The sequence below is a fragment of the Onychomys torridus genome, chromosome 5, assembly GCF_903995425.1.
Source record: "Onychomys torridus chromosome 5, mOncTor1.1, whole genome shotgun sequence".
NCBI lineage: Eukaryota > Metazoa > Chordata > Mammalia > Rodentia > Cricetidae > Onychomys > Onychomys torridus.
In genome coordinates, this window is record NC_050447.1 from 98,263,380 (window position 1) to 98,286,814 (window position 23,435).

Genomic DNA, 23,435 nt, shown 5'->3' on the forward strand with positions numbered 1-23,435 from the left:
GAATTCAGGCCACACAATAATCTCTGCTCATCCCTACCATAGCAATCCTTGTAGGAAACCAAAGAACACTTGATTTACTTACTTTCTCCTCAAAGATACTGCAATATCCTTTAGGGTCAGATCTGGGCTGAATCCATTTCCTATTTCAAATCCTATAAGTCAGGTTCATAAGAAAGTAACTCATGGCTGAGGGTGTGGCTCAGTTGGTAGAGGGCTCACCTAGCACTCACAAAGCCTAACTATGTTCAATCCTCAGCACTGCAGAAACTGGGTGTGGAGGTGCTTGTCTGTAACCTCAGCTTTCAGGAGGTAAAGACAGAAAAAGCAGATATCTAAGGCCATCCCTGGAGTTATAAGTCAGCCTTAGCTACAAAGCATCCTACTTTAAAAAAAAAAAAATAGCCAGGCGTTGGTGGTACATGCCTTTAGTCCCAGCACTCAGGAGGCAGAGCCAGGAGGATCTCTGTGAGTTTCAGTACAAAGCAAGATCCAGGACAAGCACCAAAACTACCCAGAGAAACCTTGTTTTGAAAAAAAATTTAAATTTAAATTTAAAAAAGTGACTATATCTGTGAGGAGGCCACAATTCAAATGTTTATCTACAGCTGAGTGGTATGCATGCGCAAAGGAGCAGCAGCCTTTAAAAAGTACAGAAATCCTGACATGCACTAACAGCATGGGAAACAATCTCTTGCAGCTTTAGAGGAGTCTGCACCTCCTGCCTTCTGCTATCGTCCCTAGATTAGCCCACAGAGAAGCAAACAGACACTCCCTAACTTACAGTGGTGGTGCTGCACGTGGCGCACCAGGAAGCAGCACGGTGCTGAGCATCGGCTCTCACTGTGGCTCTCACATTCCAGCCGCCAACCTACTGCCCTGGAATTTTCCCTCCTGCACTACAACAGGCTAAAATGTCAATCAATGCTAACACCTTTCGGCTGAAAAGTGTACTTTTCTTAGCGACTGCCCATCAAGACAGCAGTGATCTGAAGCTGGCATTACTTGTACATGCAAGAAACAGCCCAAGAAAGCCAGCCACACACTGGCATCTCCTCTATGCCCAGGGAGCTGCACAGACACACATCATCCCTGTTTTATTCCATTACCTCATTGGTCAGACCTGACAAGTGTTTTCCATCTAATTCACACATCTCCCTCAGAAATGTCTCCACTGCCCTGTAACACATTCTGGCATCAATCAAAAAATTCTGTTGATTATAAGTACATGGGGAACAATGTCTACCCCCACGGGGGAGCAGGCATTGCAAAGTGTGTGCCACATGCACAGACAGCTGTATGTTGCCCAAACAGCATGTGTACTGCACGTGTGAGTGCACACACACTTGCGTGCCATCCATGGACTCTAAAAATTTTTTTATTCCTCTTCATTTCTCTAGAACTAGCTTAAATAGCCTGGTATCATGGCACAACTCTGTAATTATAACACATGGGAGGTAGAGGCAGGAAGATCAAGAGTCCAAGGCTAATGATAGCAGTGGTTAGCCTCAGCTACATAAGAGTCCAAAACCAGAGAGACGAGACAGGCAGGGAGCTGTTTACACAGGCTGCTGAATGGGAGTGGAGGTGGGGGCACAGAAAGGTCTAGATCTTCAAGGTTCTCCCCATTCCGGAAGCGTCTGAAATAGCCAGTGAAGACACCTGCCACTAGACTGCACAGGAAGCTAGGGGCAGTGTCCAGTTGAAAGACCTGGGCTACCATGGATGCCAAGTAACAGGGAGACCCCTGAAGCAGCCAGCCCAGCCAGCCCAGGAAAAGATCGCAGCTACCTCTCTTCGGACCTACTCAGGGGAACTACTAGTGTGCTGCTGGGTTGCAAGGCATAAGCTGAGTTATCCGTTAAACAGTCAGAATTGATCACAAGCAGATGGGAAGCAGGAAGCATGAGTTTGTCAGCCGTTAACATTTCTGACTTTCCTTTAAGCCCCTCCCTCTTCCTCGAGCGAGCCCCATCTTTTCCACTGGTGAATATAGCAGGTCTGGCCCACCCTGCTTTCTCTCACCCACTGGAAATCACTCCTGGGGTCCTCCCCCCACCCCAAACTTGTGGCTCACACATATACAGAAGGCTGGGCAGACCAGAGGGAGAAACGGAATCCGTTTTTCTATCTTACCTGGCTTGTTTTAAAACATTACAAACTAGTGAGGTTCGCCCACAGCCTAAGGCTTTTCTGTGGGGTGACACAGGCTCGCTGTGTAGCCCAGACGGACTCTAAATGTGAGCTGCTCTTGTCCTAGCCTTCTGCGCACTAAGATCACGGTGTGCACTACCATGCCCAGCTTTTCTGTCAGTGTTTTTAAGGCTGGGATTCTATCTGTAGCCCAGGCTGGTCTCAGACTTACGAGCCTCAGCTTTATGGCAATCCTCCTGCATTACCCACCCGAGTGCTGAGATTACAGGCACACACTACCATGTCTGCTTTTTATTCTGGGTCACGAAGTGAGATGAGCTATGCTCCTGACTGCCCTCCGCATCTGAGCTCCCTTAACCGACTCTTGTCTGAACATAAGGTGTGCCCAGGGATTTTGATGTCAAAGCAAACAAGGTGAGTGGTACTTCACTAGTCCTCCTTCAGAGAGCCATGCAGTTTGTTTGTTTGTTTGTTTGTTTTGTTTTGTTTTTAGAGACAGGGTCTCTCTATGTAGCCGTGGAAGTCCTGGAACTCACCCTATAGACCAAGCTGGCCTCAAACTCACAAAGATCCGCCTGCCTCTGCCTCCCAAGTGCTGGGATCAAAGGTGTGCGCCACCACCTCCACCTGGCTTGCCATGCATTCTTAAAGAGATGAGAACATGGTAAGATTCAGTATTTTAAAACCTGCAGCGATTTTATGATCCTCAGAAAAACATTTTGCATGAGTTTTGAGTTTCTAGGGATCATCCACTCCTTAAGAGTAGCAAATGGAGTCTTTAAAAAGAGCATGAAGAAGGCCACTCTTTGTCAGGCTTGCCTTCCTTTGCTCAGGTAAAGTTGACTAACTCAAAAGAGCCCAAAGAACCCAGATCCAAGAGCAGCATGGGCTCCAGAAAAAAAGAGAAACGACAAGAATAATAATAATAATAATAAATACCAAACTTGCATGTGTGGTTCCGGATGTTAGTGGGCTCTAGATCTGAATTGTTAGCCTGAAAATGTGACTAACCTCTCAAATCACCCAGCCACCTCCAAAGCCAGAGATCTTCCCTTAATTGGCTCCTGCTGGATTCACAGACTCTTCCTTTTAAGGAAATGGAGCCCTCTGAAATTAGCATAACTTTTAGTATCAAAGGGCACAGATTAGAGGAATACATGCTAATATGCCCTGTAAAATTTTCTCTAAATCATTGCACTAAATTACTGCCACACATCAACGGTAAGAACTGATTTTCTTTTCTAATGGCGAATACAAAGTCCCATCAGGAAGGCAGCCAAGGGGAAACCTGACCTCGTGCAAGGATTTCTCAGAGTCAAGAAGAGCAGCTCACAATTGCTCTAATTAGCTAACTGCATGTGTAAGCTGAGGCTTCTTTGTGCTGGACCCTAACAAGAGGCTCTGTTCCCTGTTGTTCCAAAGCAGGCTGCTCCTTGCTGGGCCTGCTTCCCTTGCTGACACTAAGATGTCCAACTCAAGAGTCCAAAGAGCCCAGTCTCCCATAAATGCATTTTTCAAATTTTAGAGTTTACTGAATGAGGCTTTGCCTATGTAGGGGGTGTGTCCAGTTCCTGTTTTGGGGTCCAGAGAAATGGAACACATTTACCTTCTGGGTGTACTCATGGCCCTCCTCCAGAGAGAAGGAACCCTGTCCCTATGTAAGACATCCTGGGAGGGAACCTAGGAAATACTTCTCCCTTCTCCACACCCAGAATTTCACCATGCATCAGGAGTTTGCAGGAAGGAACGAGTGCTGGTTCCGCAGTAATCCAGTCTCCTCCCTCTAGCGGAACAAACTGAACTATGGGACAGGGAAAAGAAACAAATGTAACCACACCACACTTCCAAGGACAGGGAGGATTTGTGGTTTGAGGATCTCTCTCTCTCTCTCTCTCTCTCTCTCTCTCTCTCTCTCTCTCTCTCTCTCTCTCCCCCCTCCCCAGGCTGACATTGGGTGCTTTATGGTTCCCCTCCTAGATTTTAAAGACAGGCCTCTCAGTGAACCTGGAACACCCTCTTAGCAAGACTGGCAGGCCAGCAAGTCCCTGGGGTCCTCCTCATCTGCCTCCCTGAAGCTGGGATTATAGCATCATGCTTCCACACATAGCTTTCTGCTGCGTGCTAGGGAATCAAGTTCAAATCTTACTTTGTGTGGCGAGCACTTTGCCAATGGAGCAATCTCCCTAGGCCATGTTTGTGTTTGCTTTGCTTCTGTCTTTGAGACAGGCTCATCTCATATAGACCTGGCTGACCTAGAACTCATGACAGTCCTCCTGCCTCAGCCTCCTCACGGGAGCACACCACCACGCCTGACTAGGGGAAGATAGTGTGGCAAATAGGACTTTTCAAAGTTTCTCCGATGACCCAAGGAAAGCCCATCAAAATCTAAAAGATTATCCCCAAGACAACAGCAAGGTCTGAACCAGGCTTTCAAACACAGGCTGCCCCTTCCTCTCTTTCCTTACTCTCCTCTCCTCACCTCACCGGCGTCCAGGACGGGGCTTATTTTGTCCCATCTTCATCCTCTCCTCTCCAGTTTCCGTGCGGGTGCTCAATCTGAGACCACAGAGATGGCCGGCATTCCTGCCCCAGATTGGCTGTGTGGTGTGGCACACAGAGCCCAGCTGCACGCAAGGCTGCTCCGCAGCAAAGACGATAGAGGAGAAAGCCAGTGGGCATGCTCACTCCTTCTTCCCGTAATCTACAGAGCAGTGTGCTCCCTCCCTCATGACTCCCAAAAGAAACAAAAATGAAGACTCTGGAACACGAAGTCAGATATGATTGATGTAGGAAGAGCACTGCAAGTTGAAGGCCAGCCTAGACAATAGAATGAGGCCATTTCAAAAAATAATAAAAGATGGGGGACAGGGGAGAGCAAGGAGCATGGGTGGAGTACACATGTTCAAGGCAAGTCGAGAAACAGGCATGGTAGTGGGTAGGGAGTGTAGGCGCGCTCACAGTATCCCTTGCATGTAACTTCCAGTCACCACAGCATGAGTGAGGAGGACTCCCGATCCCTGTTCTGACAGGGATGAGCTTCTTCTTAACGGAACGGTGACTGTGGACCACAATTGGAGTAGAGAGCCTATGGAGTGCTTTGGTTTGACACTCTGTTGTCCCTAATTTGAGCGAGGACAGTGAACAGCAAAGTGGGGGTGAAAAATAGACGAAGCAATCCCGCTAACTCGGTGTCCATCTGGACAATGAGGTGTTCACTGTGCCACGGGAGGTGAGAGGAGACAGGAAACGGAATTAAGCTGCTTGGATGAAAAGACCAAGAACAAAAAGCAGTGAAGGAAGAGGCTGCTGAGAAATGAAGGAGGAGGTGGTGTGGGGGAGGTGTGAGGACTGGGTCTGCCGCCCACCACTGCAAGTAGATTCCTGCAGCCCTTCAAGGTGAGTAAGGGGGGAGCAGGCATGCCAGGGCTGCACCCGCAGGGAGACAAGTGTCACTGAGAGGCCCTTGCCTCTCTCAAAGAGCGAGTTAGACACTCCAGAAGATGCCTGCCAGCTGAGCATGGTGGGCCTACAATCCCAGTCCTATGGAGACGGAGGCAAGAGGATCATGGTAAGTTGGAGAGCAGCCTGGACTATATACTGAGCCTCTGTCATAAAGTACAGTAATAACATAAAATAAAGCCCTGCAATGATTAACTTTAATTGTCAACTTGACACAACCTGGAATTAGGTCCTGAACTGTGTAGAGTGACGCATGCATCGGCTTGTGGTGCTGATGGGATCAGCCGTCTCAAGAGATCATTCTGGAAGAGGAGGCAGAAAGACTGTAAGACAGGGTGATGGATGCATACAGGGAAACAATGTCCTCGGAACACAGCAGGGCAGCTGAGCATACAAACCCACAGGGATAGCTGCTGAGAGAGGAAAAGTCAGCTTTCTAGAGTAGTGCAGCCTCTTGGTAAGTGGACCACACTCCAGTAGGAGCCCATTCCTCCAAGAACATACAGACAGCACAGACTGGAAAAAATGACAGTGACGACAGGCAGTTGGGGGGAAGGGAAGCAGGGGTGCATCTGGGAGGAGCATGGAGAAAGTAAATATGACCAAAACACATTGTATCAAATTCTCAAATAAGACAAGACATTTTAAAAATAATTGATAGCTATAATAACATTCATTGGGAGCAGGGGAGAGTTGAGACAGGGTTTCTCTGTGTAGTCCTGGCTGTCCTGGAACTCGCTCTCTAGACCAGGCTGGCCTCAAACTCAGAGATCCACCTGCCTCTGCCTCCCAAGTGCTGGAATTAAAGGCGTGTGCCACCACCACCTGGCTTAACATTCTTTTTTTATTATTATTATTATTTAAAAAAGACCCTATTGCTTAAAACGTCACAAACTTAAACACAAGACTCGTGAACTGAGCTGGAATTGCCATGGAAGCGTCCTCCCCGACGACCAGCTCTCAGGGTATCATGGGAAGGCGCTTTGCAAGCTGCCCAGAGAGAGGATCGACCTGGTGTCCTGTCCAGCTGTAAACCACTGTGAACTGCAACAATGAAATGGCTGGCCCAGCAAGATTTCCACAATGGTGAACTCGTGGCACTGTTGGACTTAAGGCCCACTCAACAATAGGGAATTCATACTTGGTGCTGTAAACCTAGCCAACCACCCATGGCCGGAGAGAACACAGATCCTGAAAACAGCTACTACTGCCGCTTTCCTAAACCAGTATAAGTTCTAATTGTAGTCTAAATATTTATCCTTATGCCCACAGATAAACAGCACTCTTGCTGGGCAGCAGTGTTGCACGCCTTTTAATCCAGCACTGGGAAGGCAGAGCCAGGCGGATCTCTGTGAGTTCAAGGCCAGCCTGGTCTAGAGAGTGAGATCCAGGACAGGCACCAAAACTACACAGAGAAACCCCGTCTCGAAAAACCAAAATAAATTTTTTTAAAAAGTCACTCTTACTCCTCATCAGAGCAGCTTCTCTGTGCAATGGATGGAGACCATTACAGGATCCAAACTGGTCAAATGCAGAGGCTAGAGATCATGAAGTGCCCACCCCATGTGTTACATTTGCAATACAACTCCTACACACACACAGGCTCAGGGAAACCTGTGGGAGAGGGAACAAAAGATTAGGAAAGCCAGAAGACCATGACATCTGGTACTAGATTAGATAGTGTCCTCTGGACACGACAGGGAAAACACCCATAAAATCTCAACAATACGGATGTGTAGAGACCCACCAGCTGACATGCCAGCATGACAGAGAAACTCCACAACCTTCCACTCACAGTTGAAGAGGTTCAGGTGACCAACGGCTCCCAGAGAAGGACAATCAGTTTCCTCTGGGGAGAAGCACCACTCAGAGGTCATCCAGCCCCAGGTGGTCAGCCCTGCAGACATGTGCATGCAAGCAATGCTAAATGGGCTCAGCAGGTTAAATATACGTGCATGTGCAATATTTCATAATAAACAAGAGATTGTGAGTTTGAGTGGGGAGTAAGGGAGACGCGGGAAAGCCGGGGTGACTTAGATGTAGTGCTCATGGACCTAGCTCTTAACTTTTTTTTAACCTTTAAAACTGTCAAAGCATTCTAAAATCAGAAGTGCCTTGGGGCACTTATCTACAGCATATCGGCTGAAGCCACAGCCACCTTGGGAAGGGCAATGGTAGTGGTTTGGTTTGGTTTGGTGTTTGACACAAGGTTTCGTTCTATAGCTAACCTTGGACTCCTGATGTGTCTGCCTCCACCACCCAAGTGCTGGGATGACAGGTCTGGGCCACCGTGACAGACTTGCTTTGCTTTTTATTTTTTTGTACCAGTGTGCATCTGGGTTTATAAAGCTAAAGATACAGGGTGTGGAAAGATGTGGGATGGGATGCTAGTCAGCCTGGCCACACAGTGAGTTCAAGGCCCATCTGGGCTACATGAGACCCTGTCTCAAAAAACCAAAGCAATAAGAGAAACATCCTGAACAGGGAACAAACTATGAGGACAGCAAGCCAATGGGCGGGAGCCAGGATTCCTTCTAACCCTGCTAGGGAGCTAACCCTAGGCAGGCTGGGCACAGGAAGAGAAGGGCCAAAGGACCAGGGAGGGTCCTTCCCTATTTCTAGGTTGTCTTAGGGTTATTATTGCAGTGGTGAAACACCATGACCAAAAGCAACTTGGGAAGGACAGGGTGTATTTGGCTTTCACTTCCATGCCACTGTTTATCATCAAACAGGGCAGGAACCTGGGGGCAGGAGCTGCTGCGGAGGCCATAGAGGAGTGCTGCTTACCGGCTTGTTCCCCATGGTGTTCAGTCTGCTTTCTAATAGAAGCCAGGACCAACAGCCCAGGGATGGCACCACCCACAATGCATTGGGCCTATCCCTGTAAATCATTCATTAAGAAAATGCCCTACAGGCTTGTCTACAGCCTGATCTTATGGAGGTACTGTGGGAGCCCATAGAGGCTTCCTAGTGAGGAATTACTCAGGGTCAGACGATCTGAGCTTGCTTTACCCAGCAGGGCTGCATAATAAGGAGATGATTTGGCCACGAGTGTGTTTGCCAGATGTTTGGAAGGGTCTACACTTGGCTGTAAGGTGTGCTTTGACCTAGCAAGGGGGAGGTCTTTTGCCTCTCCCCTTGGCATGTTATAAAAAGCCCTTTTCAACAAAGGACAAAGCTGGTGGGTATTGACCCAGGCCCTCCCGAAGCTATCCTGTGTTTCTTTTTTCTTGTCAAGGTCTCTCTATCTTTCATTTCTTAATTCCTCTCTCCTCTACCTAAGAACCTTCAAAAGGTGGGGGTGGGCTCCCACAAGGCATCCTCTCAATTGTGGCCCTCTCCTCTCTGACGCCTCCAACTTGTGTCAAGTTGACATAAAACTAACCAATCCGTGGGTAACTGGAAGTCTGCCTTCATGCAAATCTCTATTGGCTGATTTTCTCTCAACCACCCCTACCCTCCTAAAGACAGTCATATCATGAAGCAGAAATAAATTCTGTTCTATTTGGCTTATATTCCGAACTAAAATTGCAGGAGATCCTCCAGCATCTGAGTTCCTCCAAAGTGAAGAAGGGGGGAGGGATTCCCTCCGTCCAACACAGGCTAGAGACTGGCTAGTTCCCTAAGCCCGCACAAAGGCCCTTGCAGCCCAGGACAGGAAGCACACTACCTTCTCCTCCCACTCACTGGCTCGCTCTGATCCCTAGCTTTTTCTGTTTCTTTTTTTTTTTTTTTTTTAAACCGAGTCATGGGAAGGAAATTTCAAGTAGTGGCAGAGCTGAGGTGGGACACTACAGAGCCGGGCCAGCTGTCTCCTCAAGCAATGTACAACTTACAGCCTGGCAATGTGACCCTGGCTCCAACTCTCTTACTGGAAAAAAAAAAAAAACACACACACACACACAATTCACTTGAAGGGGGGCAGGATGGGCAACCCTAAAGCCATCCCTAGACAAAGTGACAAAATGCAAATAAATAAACTGTAACGTCTCCAAAGTAAGGTATGATGGTGTAGCCTGTGATCTCAGCAATTTGAGAGAGCTGAGGCAGGAGGACTGTAGCAAATGTGAGCTCAGCTGGGCTACAGAGTGAGACACCCTCCCTCAAAAAAAAAAAGTTTGCATTCATAATATGATCTCCCAACCAAGTGGCCTTCATTTTAGAGACATGCCAAGCATGTGAATAAAAACAAAACAAACCATGGTGAGCATCAACAGTTAAATTCCTGGTTTATCATGGGTGTCGGCCCTCCGGAAATCTTGCTTTCTCACATTCACAGAATTTAGCCTGCCTGAATAATTGATGGCTTATGTTTTGCAACGCTGCTGGCCCTTTTCCTAAAAGGAAGAAAAGGGAAAGGAAGACTGCTTAAGATTCAGAACCGCCCTCAACATCTGAACCTCTGAACAGCTCCTGGTCTGGGTTTGGGGGACACGTGATCTTGGGCTAACAGGATTTCAGGACTTCATTACAAACAGCCCAGCCTCTGCTAAGCACACTGCAGAAAGCCCCAATCGGGCTGAGCACGGAGCTCACAGGTACAGACAGGACAAAGCGGGGAGCTGACCCTCCCCTGACCAGTTACCTTTTTCTGAAAGCATTTGAGCCAGATGTAGAGGCATACATCTGTAATTCCAAGCACTCTGGAGGCTGAAGCAGGAGGATTGCCACAAGTTTGAGGCCAACCTGGTCTACTTAACAAGACCCTGTCTCAAAACAAACAAACAAACAAAAGAGGTAATTTAGAATTGATTGAGTAACTAAAGGCCTGTTTGAAGGTTCACTCTCTTCCCCTCCCTGGTGGCTTTCCTTTGTGTGACCATCCAGGCAGAAAGGGAGACCTTTTAAAGGAACTCTTGTGGCCCTCCCTTTGGGTTATCAGTTGGCTATCAAACAATGGAACCTGAGAAACTGGAATTTCCCTAGGAATTCTGGGAGGAGGAACGAAGCCTGGAGCCAACACAGGGAAGAGCTTGTCTCCCAGGAAGAGATCTCAAGCAGTTCTGGGGACTTGTTAGACCACCTTGCAGAAGAGCTAGAGATGAAACAATGATGGGTTCCATGGTGGGCAGGGCCAGGCCTCGACCTGATGCCTAGCGATACAGGCCTGTTGTCCTCCATCCTATAGCCTGTATCAGGAACCCCTGCGACGGAAGTCCTTGGGAGGGGTCACTGGACCACTTCTTCTTCCTAGTGTGGCCATGTCCAATGACTCTTTCTCTTCCTTTCAGTCCTAATTGTCTTGTTTATTTGGTTATTGAGGACTGTAGCTGAGCCTAGTATGTTAGGGCTGCCAGGACACAGACTCTGACACACACACACACACACACACACACACACACACACGCACACGCACACGCACAATTCCAGTGATTTTGCCACCAAGCCAGGGCCTCCTACAATAGAATCCGAGCCCAGAAAGCAAAGATGAGGGAGGAAGCAGTATCTTCTGCAATCCTCTAGAGCAGCAGTTTGCTATTCATGCTGTGGAACATTTGTTTAATGATGTGAAGATGTGTTGCATTCTTCTATGTTGCATTTGTTTAAGTCTGTGAAGCTGTGTGACTTTGCCTGTCTAAGACACCTGATGGTCTAATAAAGAGCTGAATGGCCCATAGCGGGGCCTGGCAGGCAGAGAGAATAAATAGAAAGAGAAAAAGAGAAGAGGAAGGATCAAGAAAAGGAGGAGAGGAGGATGCCAGGGACCAGCCACCCAACCACACAGCCAGACACGGAATAAGAAGGAAAGAAAAGATAGACAGAAATAGAGAAAGATTAAAGCCCAGAGGCAAAAGGTAGACAAGATAATTTAAGAAAAGCTGGCTAGAAACAAACTAAGCTAAGGCCGGGCATTTATAAGTAATAATAAGTCTCCATGTGATTATTTGAGAGCTGGGTGGTGGGCCCCCCCCCAAAGAGTAAAGAGTTTTTTAAAAACAAACAAACAAACAAAACAACCACAGCAGTTCTCAATCTGTGGGTCAAGATCCCTTGGGGCGGGATGGGGGTGGGGATCAAATGCTGATTTCATAAGAGTTGCCTCAGACCATTAGAAAACACAGATACTTATATTACAATACATAACAGTGGCGAATTGCAGTTGTGGAATAGCAATGGAAATAATGCAGTGGTTGGGGGGTCTGCATTAAACGGGCGCAGCACTAGGAAGGTTGAGAAGCACTGCTCTAGACTAGAGGCAGTTTTTCATTAGCACAGTCTGCAGCCCTCTGAGATCCCAAGTCCTGTCATCCTTCCCTGACTCCATCTAGGAATGTCATACTGACATTTTCACGCATGCCTGTAGCCAAGTATGCCTCAGCCTTCCTGTATGCCCACTCGGGGTGTGAAATCGGGAATTTAGGGTCACCCTCCACTGCTACATAGCAAGTTCAGGCCAAGCTCCACTCCACATGATCCTGTCTCAAAACAGACAGTAGCCAGAAATAGTAGTGAATGGCTTTAGTCCCAGCACTCGGAGGCAGAGGCAGGCCTATCTCTGAGTTCAAAGCCACCCTGGTCCACAAAGTGAGTTCCAGGATAGCCAGGCCTATTACACGGGGAAACCCTGTCTCAAAAAACAAACAAAACAAACAGTAATAGTAACAGGGGGTGAGGAGACAGATCAGTCAATAAAGTGCTCTGGCCATGCAGGCCTGAGGGCCTGAGCTCAATCCTCAGCCCCCGCATCAACAGGTGACTATGGTTGGGCACTGGGAAGACAGAGACAGGAGGATTCCTAGAGCTTGCTGGCCAGTCTTGCCTAGCTGAAAAGTGTTTCTGAAGACGAGCTAAATCTGTGAGCCCTGGGTTCCAACAAGAAACTTTTGTTCAGTGAGCTACACATAAAAGTAGGAGGAAGACCTATGAAGAAGAAGGGTTCCGGAGCAAGGAGGAGGAGAGATGGGAATAGGGGATGTAACAAACTAAACTTGTTTAAATACATGAAATTGACAAAGACTAGACAAATGGGGGAATAAGGTGGATAATGACTTAGGAATGATGCTCGAGCCTGACCTCTTGCCTCCATACTGTGTACACAGTGTCCACTTAGAGACATTCAGGGGTGAACACATACACAGGCTAATAACAATAATAATGGTGACTGCAGTACTGGCTGAGACTCCTGACCCTGTGGAAGCTTCCACCTGAGGAGACTCTGGCTAAACACCTGCAGAAGGAAAGTGAACTTTGCTTTTCACTAACTGACATCTATACCATAACCTCCAGTCCCTCGCCCTTGAAGAGTCTCAACAACTTTTTGTTTTGTTTTGTTTGTTTGTCAGAGCTGAGGACTGAACTCAGGGCCTTGCACTTGCTAGGCAAGCACTCTACCACTGAGCTAAATCCCCAACCCCGGCCTCAACGACTTTTTTCCTTTGGATGCGTGCGTGGTTTGAGTGTGTATGTCACTGTGCTTGCATGTGTGGAGGTGCATGTGTATGTGAAGATGCAGTCATGTATGTGTGCACGTGACGGCTAAAGGTTGATGCCATTGGGGGTGGGGAAGGAGAGGGGGTACAACAGGTCAAGCCCTGGCTGTTCATCTCTCTCCTCCCTTCATTTAGACAGCGTCTCTACTAGAATCCAGAATGCATCAACTCAGCCGCTGGGGCTGGTCAGTGGGGGTTCCCAGTCTCACCTCACAAATACTGGGATTATAAGCAGACCACTGCCCCACCTGAAATTTGTGTGAGTGCTGGGGATCTGAATTCTGGTCTTCAAGTCTTCACAGCAAGTACTTTGCCCACTCGCCATCTCCCTAGCTCTGGATTTTTTTTTTTCTTCAAGCATGGCATCATGGCGAATGTCTTTTATCCCAGCAATTGAGAGGCAAAGGCAGGTGGATCTTTGAGTCCAAGGCCAGCCCATGTCTACAAAGTGAGCTCCAGGACAGCTAACACTACAAAAAGAAACCCTGTCCCGTTTCCCCCCCCCCAAAAAAAAACAAGAGGCAAAAATATTGCTCTGCCACCTGTCCCGCTTTGGAGGGGAGAGCTGTGCAATGCTGTCCTGTAGAACTTTGTACACAGTCGGCTAATGAGAACTTTCTATGTTCATCAAGATGAGAAGAGGAAGCCTTGGCCTCATACCAAGTGCAAATTTAAGCCTAATTCCTGCAAAAACAGTTGCGGCTCAGCTATGACCAACAGTTAGCCACCAAAAGAGATAAGAAATACAGACTCATGTATCCTTGGGAAAACAGAGGAATCCCAAAGTGATCACTGATACCTTTGTTAAAAAGAGTAAATTTTATGGCAATATGAAATAGAGAGCTTAATGTGGTCATTTTAGCCAAAAGAGTAACTGGTGACCATCCATTTAATGTCTTATCATTGTGTGTTTGAAAGCCAACATCCACAGTCACCTGCAAGGTATGCTTTTGGGAAATAAGTGGACATACACACACTTACTTTCCTTCTGTGAGTAGGTACTGTGTAGCCCAGACTAGCTTTTAATTCCTGATCTCCTGGCCTCCGCCACCAATTGTCAAGATTACAGTCTTGGGTCACCATGCCTGGCTAAAGAGTGGACAGCATTCTGCCTCAAGCTATGAAAACCCTCAGTATGCAATAAAAACACAATCAGCAAGTACTATAATCCATATTTCACTCACTCCCTCATCTCTCAAAAAAATAGTTTAAAAATTTATGCCAGGTAATTCCAATGCTGAGGAAGCAGAGGCAGGAGGATTGCTTTAGGTTCCATGCCAAATGAGATTCTGTCTGAGAAAAAAAAGGTAGGTGCTGGGGTGGCTAGAGAGATAGCTCAGTGGTTAAAAGCACTTGTTGCTTTTACAGAAGACCCAAGTTCAATTCTCAGCATCCGCATGGAGGCTCACAACCAGCTCTAGCTGCAGAGGATCCAATGCCTTCTTCCGGCCTCCTCAGGCACCAAGCATGAACGAGGTACACATACATACATGCAGGAAAAGCATTCACACATAAAATAAAATGGATATATCTAAGTAAAAAACTTAAGATGCAAAGAAAAAACTGCAGATTTCTATGCTACCAGGGAGCCACAGGAAAGATAGTATATAAACAAAATGAGGACAAAGCAGCTCGGAGACAGCTAACAATAGAATCCTCTTCCCACACTATTTAGACTCCATGTGGAAGCTTGCCCCTGCTGTCCAAATACTTCTCTCTGTTGACTATCTTCTTAATGTTTGTTTTCAATAGCAGGAATACTTCCTCTACTGTAGCCAAAACAAATTAAGAGATGACATCAGATCTTAAACGTAGCAAAACGAAAGCAATGCATGGTAAGCAGATCCGTCTTTATGGTTTAGAGTAATGCTGTATGTACATCTAATCAATATCTCAGCTGCTACGCAAAGTACAAAAAAGTGATCCAAGATGGGAGAGTGCAAATCAGGTGCCCAAACACTGACAAGCAAGGAACAAACAGAAAATTCCATGATGTGATTAAGAAACCACATGACCAAAGGACACTCTGTTCTTGTCTCTAGTTGAAAACTCCAAGTGGCTGATAAATATGAGGACATTTCTCACAAACATGGTTACTGTTGCTCAGTTCTAAAAATGAGCGGGGGCAGGACGGATTCTCTAGCAGGACCCCTGCTGTTCCTGAACGATACAGCAGCTCCTCAGCACATGAGAACAGAGCACAGAGCAGTGATGGACAGATTGAGGTAGTCCCCAGCACAGTCCACACTGCCAACAGGAAAAAGCAGTTTGTGTCCAAAGAATGAACGAACAACAAAGAAAAAACATACAGACAGTTCTGTGGAACCAAGAAGGTTCCATGGTAAGTGTTTGCCAAACATTCCCAGAACTCAATAGGTAAAAGGAGAGAAGTAACTCCTGAGAAACTGCACTCTGACCTCCCTCTGCGATCACCCTGTGACACATGCACACCATACATGCATGTACCCCCACACACACATCATATACACATACATAGCCAATAATAAAATAAAAATTAAAGGGGGAAAACATGCATACATAATCAGAATATTATTCAGCCTTTAAAAAGAATGGATTTCTGATACATGCTGGGATCAACCTTGAAAACATATAACAACCATGTGTGGAGACATGCAGAGGCAGGAGCATGGCCACAAATTCTTGGTCAGATTGAACTACATAGCAAGACCATCTCCCACTAAACAAAGAAAAGGAAAGATAAAGGAAAATACTATGCCAGATAAAATATGCCAGACACAAAAGGTCAAATGTCATAGGATTCCACTTCTACAAGTGTTCAGAATAAATGCATTTTAGACTAGACATAGAATGGCAGTCACAGGGGCCAGGAGCCAGCATGGGGAACAGGTATGGAGGGGACTCAGCAGAAATGATAAACTCTCCCAGGGCCACTGAACGATATACTCGGCATAGTTCTACATGCGTTCACTATAAGGTTTGGGAAAATGGTTTTGTTTGTTGGGGGGATTTTGCATATGCTTTTTTTTTTTTTTTTTGAGACAAAACTTCACTACATATCCCAGACTAGCCTAGAACTTAATCCTCCAACTTTAGCCTCCCCAGGTATAGAACATGTATTAGCATGCCTCACTTTAGATGTGTGTGCAGGTCAAGGTCCTGGTCTGAATAAAAAAAGGAAAGGAGAAAGCCAGCTGAACACCAGGATTCACCTTTCTCTGCTCACTGACTGCAGACAACCCAGCCTGGTGCCTCACAGACCTGGGCCATGCTTTCCTAGCTGCAGACCTGGGCCATGCTTTCCCCGATGCAATGGACTATATCTTCTGGAGACAGGGGCTAAAAACAAATCTTTCCTTCCCTAAGTTGCTTCTGTACATTATTTCATCACAGCAATGGAAAGAAATAACTAACATAGCCATGGCATTAGCTTTTCAACCTGTTCTCCTGACATCCCGAAGGCTCCACTTCCTCTGAACTTCAAAACATCCCTAGAAGGAGTCTTTCCCACGGCAACACTGCTGACCAAAATTGCAGGCCTAAAAGAAAACACTTTCAAAACCGTTGGCATTACCCCTCCTGCACCCTACTCTCGAACTCTTGAAGTCACAATGTCATTTTAAATGTCCTTGCATCCTTCTTTGTAGAGACACAACACTCAGAGAGCAGGGAGAGAGTTCTTCTCAGGTAGGATTCAAAGGGTAAAATCAAAGGCTGGGACTATGGCTAGGGTCTTATTGTGCTTGTCTAGATGAAGCCCTGAATTCCCTCCACAGCACAAGAGAATCCAGGTGTGGCAGCACACTCCTACAATCCCAGCACTTAGGAGGTGAACGCTATCATCCTCAGCCACTCAGGGAGTTTGAGGCCAACTGGCCTGGACTATGGGAGACTCTGTCTTTTTTTTTTTTTTTAAAAAAGACAGAGAAGAAGGGGTTGGGGATTTAGCTCAGTAGTAGAGCGCTTGCCTAGCAAGCACAAGGCCCTGGGTTCAGTCCTCAGCTCCGGGGAAAAAAAGAAAAAAGAAGAAGAAAAATGAGAAGAAAAGCAAAAGGCAAATGCTGCTTAATTTGTCCAAGATGTTTTCTCTCATCTCTACCAGAATGAAATGCAGCAAACCCAGCAGAGAGCCATGAGCAGACTTGCTCACTCTGTTCAGTGTCAAAGTGATCACATTCAGCCACAAGCAGCATGGAGCCAAAGGGGCAGCCAGTGAGAGACTGCACTGTGCTTAGTGTCTGCATTATCAGATGTCACTAAGGGAAGTTTTAAGGGATCGTTTTTAATACCTTTGTTGTTTTTATTTATATGCATGTACATGTGCCTCCATGAGAATATGTGCATGCAGATATCTGTGGAGGCGAGAGGGCATCAGATCTCCAGAACTGGAATGATGGGGGGGGGGGGGGGGGGGGGGGGGTTGTGAGCCACTTGATGTGGATGCTGAGAAATGAATCCAGATCCTCTGCAAAGAGAAGTGTTCTTAACCTCTAAGCCATCTCTCCAGCCCTGGTTTGAAGTTTTTAATGGTAAAATTGTGACATTTACCATGTGGTTTGACACATGAGCAGTGAAAATTGTGAATCTCAAAAGTGTTTCACACCTGAATGCCCTAAGGGCATCCACTGAGAAGGCCAAACAATCTTCAGGACAAACAATCTCCACGTGAGCCTGTCCAGCTGCTGGGAGCTCAGTCCTCTCCCCTGGCCGGCAGCATCCTATTTCTAGATGGCTTGGAGCATTGGAAAGGTACTTCTTAACTATAGCCTTTCCTTCCACACCCTCTCCCATTACCCCCTTTCAAGACCACAGATGCTGGGCAGTTGTAACACACACCTTTAACCCCAGCACTTGGGAATCAGAGACAGGGGGATCTCTGAGTTCGAGGCCAGTATGGCCTACAGAGTGAGTTCCAGGACAGCCAGGGTGACACAGAGAAATCCATTCCTCTCTTCTGTGTGGCCTTTTGTGTATAAAGGTCAGTCAGCAGCTTCACTACAAAGTGCCACATCACAGGCACAATGAAATTATTTTCAGAACCTTTCTCAGCCCTATTCCTCAATGCTTTTTAAGCAGAATTGTTTAAAGTATCTTTTAAGTTACAACAGGCAGGCTACTATCTTAATCTGATAGCCCATGAAGACGGTCCCTGGGAAAGGAACTTCATTTTTTTTTATCTAATAGCCAGCGATTCCCAAGACACTGTGTTCTTCCTCCCTTATGGCACAGCACACAGCTCCTTTTCATAAAGTACTCAATAATAATAAAAAATATAATATATACATGGCCTCGGTTAATTCAGGCTGGCCTTAAACCTGCTTTGTAACCAAGGCTAGCCGTGAACTTCTGATCTTATCTCCACCAATTCTGAAGCAACAGGCATATATCATCATTCCCACCACAATAATTTTGAATGAAACATTTCAATAATCTTCCTAAAGAATAGAATGAATGAATGGGCCTTCTTCACATAATTTTTTTCCAGGTGGCTAATTTGTAAAATGTCTCAGACAGAAGTGACAACAGCCCAAATTCTCACCAGGCGGTGGTGGCGCACACCTGTAATCCCAGCATTTGGGAGGCAGAGCCAGGCGGATCTCTGTGAGTTCGAGGCCAGCCTGGACTACCAAGTGAGTTCCAGGAAAGGCGCAAAGCTACACAAAGAAACCCTGTCTCGAAAAACCAAAAAAAAAAAAAACAGCCCAAATTCTCACAAGCACACTGCTTGTTTGTGTAGAGGATAAAATACCACAGCCATAGCCTGTCCGCCAGCTTTTCTGAGGCTCTTGAGAAATGGGAAGTAGGAGTTGAGGAAATGTACAGCCAGTGCTGCACAGGGATGGTGAAGGTCCAGGACTGCAAGGTGGACACCCACTGAAACACCCATTGGAGTTTGAAACACACAGGGTCAAGGCCTTGAGCACACAGCTCCAAGAACATCTATTTCTAAACTGGGAAATGAGTCTGTACTTTGAGCCACAAGAGATTTCTGCTTTACATGACCAAAGAACCAACAGGAAATGTGAGGCTTTCTTGGCCAACAACTAGATGTAGTTCAGGTAAAAGTTTACTCATTAAAAATAATCTATATCCCAGAGCCAAGGCCCTACCAGTATCTCAGCATTATAGAGATAAGGCAAGAGATTTAGGAGTTCAAGGTCATCCTGGAGGTGGGGGAGAGGTAGGCCAGTTTGCAATACATGAGACCCTGTCTCAAAAGGAAAAAGACTGGGGATGCAGCTCAATTAGAAGACCACTTGCCCAGTATGAACAAGGCCTGGTCTGATCCCATGCACTTAAGAAAACTGGGCTTACTGGTGTGCTCTATAAACCAAGCTCTCAGGAGGTAAGAGCAGGAGAATCAGAAGTTCAAGGCCATCTGCATACTAACTTTAAGGCCAGTTTGGGCCACAAGTGATCCCATCTCAAAAAAAAAAAAAAAAAGTCTAGTGAGATACCTCAGTGTGTAAAGCAGGAAGAGGCTCTTGTCACCTGGCTACTTGAGTTTGAGCCCCAGAATCCATATGGTGGAAACAGAGAACCAACTCCACTCCAAGCTGTCCTCTGCCCTCTATACACTTACCATAACACATGCATGCACACACATGCACACAAATAATAAATGCAATGGAAATCTAAATAAATAAAATAAAGCTAGGCATAGACATAATGGCTCACACAATCTCAGCATTCAAGAGGCTGAGACAGGAAAATCTCTAGTTCAAGTCTAGCCTGGAGCACATAATGAGACCTTTTGTGTCCACAAATATACATCCATACAAAAAGAGAAATGAAGTGCCAGCACTGAAAACGTAAGAAAAAAGTATTTCATTCAGTTGGCACAAATATCTGTACTAGCTAGGGCTCTTTTTTTGGAGGAGGGAGGGGGGATGGTTGTTTTGACAACCTAATACAAGCTGGGATCCTTTCTTAAACTCAACTGAGAAAAACGCCTTTATAAGATGGGCCTGTAGACAAACCTCTGGGATGTTTTCTTGGTTGACAGTTGATGTGGAAGGGTCCCCAGGCAGGTGGTCCTGGGGTGTACAAGAAAGCAGGCTGAGCAAGCCAGTAAGCAGCACTCCTCTGTGGCGTCTGCTTCAGCTCCCCACTCTAGTGCCTGTCCTGACTCCTTCAGTGATGAACTGGGTGGGATGTGGAACTGTAAGCTGAAATACACTCCGCCCCCATCTGCCCCCCAGGTTGCTTTTAGAAACCCTGAGACAATATCTCTCACAAATGAGGAAGAGAATATCCTGTCCAAAAAGAGCTGAGGTGAAAGTCCATCTGATATCCCTGTCTCCAGTGTGTGTGTGTGTGTGTGTGTGTGTGTGTGTGTGTGTGTGTGTGTGTGTGTTATGAAAAAAGATGAGATCAAGCCTTCCCCAGCAGAAAATAAATTGCTCTTTCAAATGACAGAGCAGAAGAGGAAACAGGACAAGCACCTTACCTACTGGCTATGACTCATTGTCCTAAGGCTACAGCAGGAACACGGTGCCACCCACGTGGAGAGCAGGGCAGGGAGAGGATGTGTTCTCTCCTTTGGGAACCTCCAGGGTTAGGAACCGAGTGTGATGGAAAGCAGAGCTCAGACAGTCCAATCCACGAGCCCCTAATGGCTTTCAAACTATACTGTTCCAAGCAGGGTCCAATTCACAGGCTGTCAGGGCAGCTGTATACAGCTGACCATTCTCCCATCTCTGTCTCTGTTATCGATGCTGCATCTTGCTCTATAAAGCTAATTAAAGTTGAGCTAGATCAGATGTGGCTGCTGAGTAGAGACTCTCCAAGACCCTGCAAAACCAGTTTGGGCTTGAATTTCATAGCCAGGTCTCAGTCATTTACTGGGCAAACAAGCTTTGCATGTCATGAAAAGACCATCATTAGGACCAAAGCACTGGATAAAGAAATACAATCAATTGTCGGGGAGCCTGCCTGATGCTGCACACCTGTCACTGGAGCCTGTGGGGAAGCAGGAGGATCAGGAGCTCAGGGTCATCTTTGGCAGTTCATTTTTATAAGATTCTCCACAGGCTGGAATCAGTACAGCACTCCCTGTCCATAAAATGCTGGTGTGTTCATTTGTTCGCTGTTGCTCTGTTCTTAAGGTACCAGCTTTGGTCCCCATCAGTGCATCTTGGCAGGAACAGTAAGAGAAAACACACCTGGAGGGTTCAGCAGGGAGGTCTTGACCAGCATGCACAGGCCCACACACCTAAAAAATACCAAAGCACTGGACCTCAAGAGCAGATTGGGGGGGGGGGGGCTCTGCTTTCATCTACAGGTAAAGTAGGGCCCCAGGCTTCCTGAAACATGCCCTAGGCAGTGTCCTTTGGTAAACTATCAACATGCTGAAATAAACCTTCCCCAGACCCATCCCTAGGCCTCATGTATGCTAGCTAGGTGAGTACTCTGCCACTTGGTTACATCTAACCCTGCCCCTAGACTGTGCTCTCAGGTTAAAAAAAAAAAAAAAAAAGCAGGAGCTACCCAGTAGTTCTGAGTGCCCTTAGTCTGAGGAAGTGGCTGCAGAGACCCTTGCCTTCTCTCTATCTTGTTTGTTTTAGAACGGGTTTCATACAGCTGGGAATGGACAGGTTTGGAACTCACTATGTAGCTGAAGATGATTTTGAGTTTCTTTTTTGTTTTTGTTTTGTTTTTTTGTTTTTTGGGTTTTGTTTTGTTGTTGTTTGAGACAGGGTTTCTCTGTAGCTTTGGAGCCTGTCCCAGAACTCACTCTGTAGACCAGGCTGGCCTCGAACTCACAGAGATCCGCCTGCCTCTGCCTCCAGAATGCTGGGATTAAAGGCGCCACTGCCACCACCACTAGGTGATTCTGAGTTTCTGATCCTCCTGCCTCCACCTCCCAAGTGCTGGGATTACTGTGTGCTCAGTGAGATCAGGGGATCACTGTGCGCTCCACAGTCTCTTCCACTAAGAAGAACAATGGCATCCCTGGTGTGGCCTCAGGTCATAGTGGTCCCCCTCCCCCTAAGAGTATCAAAGAAGTAAACAGAAAAGGAAGTAAGAGGCTAGAAGCCGCTGTGTCAGCAGCTTTATTAGGCTGGGCCTGGAGTTAACTGGAAACACTGTTGATGGATGCCTTCACTAAAGCTCTTCAAATAAACTGCAGATTGAGCCGTACCCTTTTCAAAGCAGCTGTGCAGTGACATCATCTGATTCCAGCCTCCCAGACACCTCCAGGGTCTGCATATCCAAGAGCTTGGATGGCTGGGGTCGGTCTTGGCTTCTCACTCCAATTTTGATGCAAACACCCATCAGGAAGATGGGAAGGGTTCCAATCCAATGTGCACGTCAGGGAGTGGCATGAGGCACTGGCTGCTGCTGGCCCACACACACTTGCCCTTTGGTCAAGTACACCTCTTCTCAGGCTAACCCGGAAAGCCAGACTGTGGAGGATCGTGTTCAAATATCCAGAACACTGTAAAAAGGAAACTTTCTAGCCAAGTACAGTGGCTCGCATCTTTAGTCCCAGTACACAGGAGACTGAAGCTGGAGGATAAATATTACTCTGCAGCCAGCCTGAGATATACAGTGAGGTCAAGTCCAGCCTGGACTACATCATGAGATTCTATTTCTAAACAAGAAAGGTAAAGTCAGCTGTGGAGACTTCTGGATAAGACAGTGGACTGGAGGCTGCCTCTGTGTGAACTGTTGAAACTTATCAAAATAAGACAGAATAGATTTTATTCCCGAAAGAAGAGGAGAGAATGAGCTTCAGAAATGTATGAAGCAAGGGATCCAGGCAAAGAAAATGATGCTCCATGCAGCAAAGCACTAAATACAGCCCTGGCCTCACAGCACCCAGCTGGGACCAGAGTTAGAAGCCGCTTCCAAAGGTTTGTGTTCTCCCCACCAAAGGGTGCTAGGGATTGATCCTTCATGAGTAGGCTGTTCAATGTCTACACATACACACACACACACACACACACATACACACACACACACACACACACACACACACACACACACACACAGAAGAGCTAGCAAAAGCCAAACAAGACATGTGTAGGAGCACATACAGCTGGGCACACAGCAGCTCTGGAAGGATGACAGACAGCAAAGACATCTGCTTGACCAGCCTTGTCAAGCCATTTTCCTAAGCAGGTAGGCTGGGACAGCCACGCTTAGCCACAGGCCTCTAATGGGAGCTGACCTCCATAACAAAGCCAGCAACAGCCTGTTAAAGCAGACTGCCAGCCTGGCATGGTGGGTGGCACATGCCTATCCCCTGAGCACTTGGGTGGCTGAGGCAGGAAGAGCAAGAGATTGAATTTGAGTCAGTCTTGGGTATACAACCAGGTATGAGTTAGAGTCAGTCTTCGCTGTACAACTAGTTCCAGGCCACCTAGGGCTACAGAGTAAGACACTGCCTCAAAAAACACAGGACTGGGG

At 46.8% G+C, this 23,435-nt stretch overlaps 1 protein-coding gene across 5 annotated transcripts in view; it reads right to left on the reverse strand.

Annotated features, from left to right (window-relative positions):
- Positions 1–23,435, reverse strand: part of Carmil1 (capping protein regulator and myosin 1 linker 1) — a 289,003-nt gene that overhangs the window by 245,202 nt on the left and 20,366 nt on the right. The window lies entirely within an intron of this gene.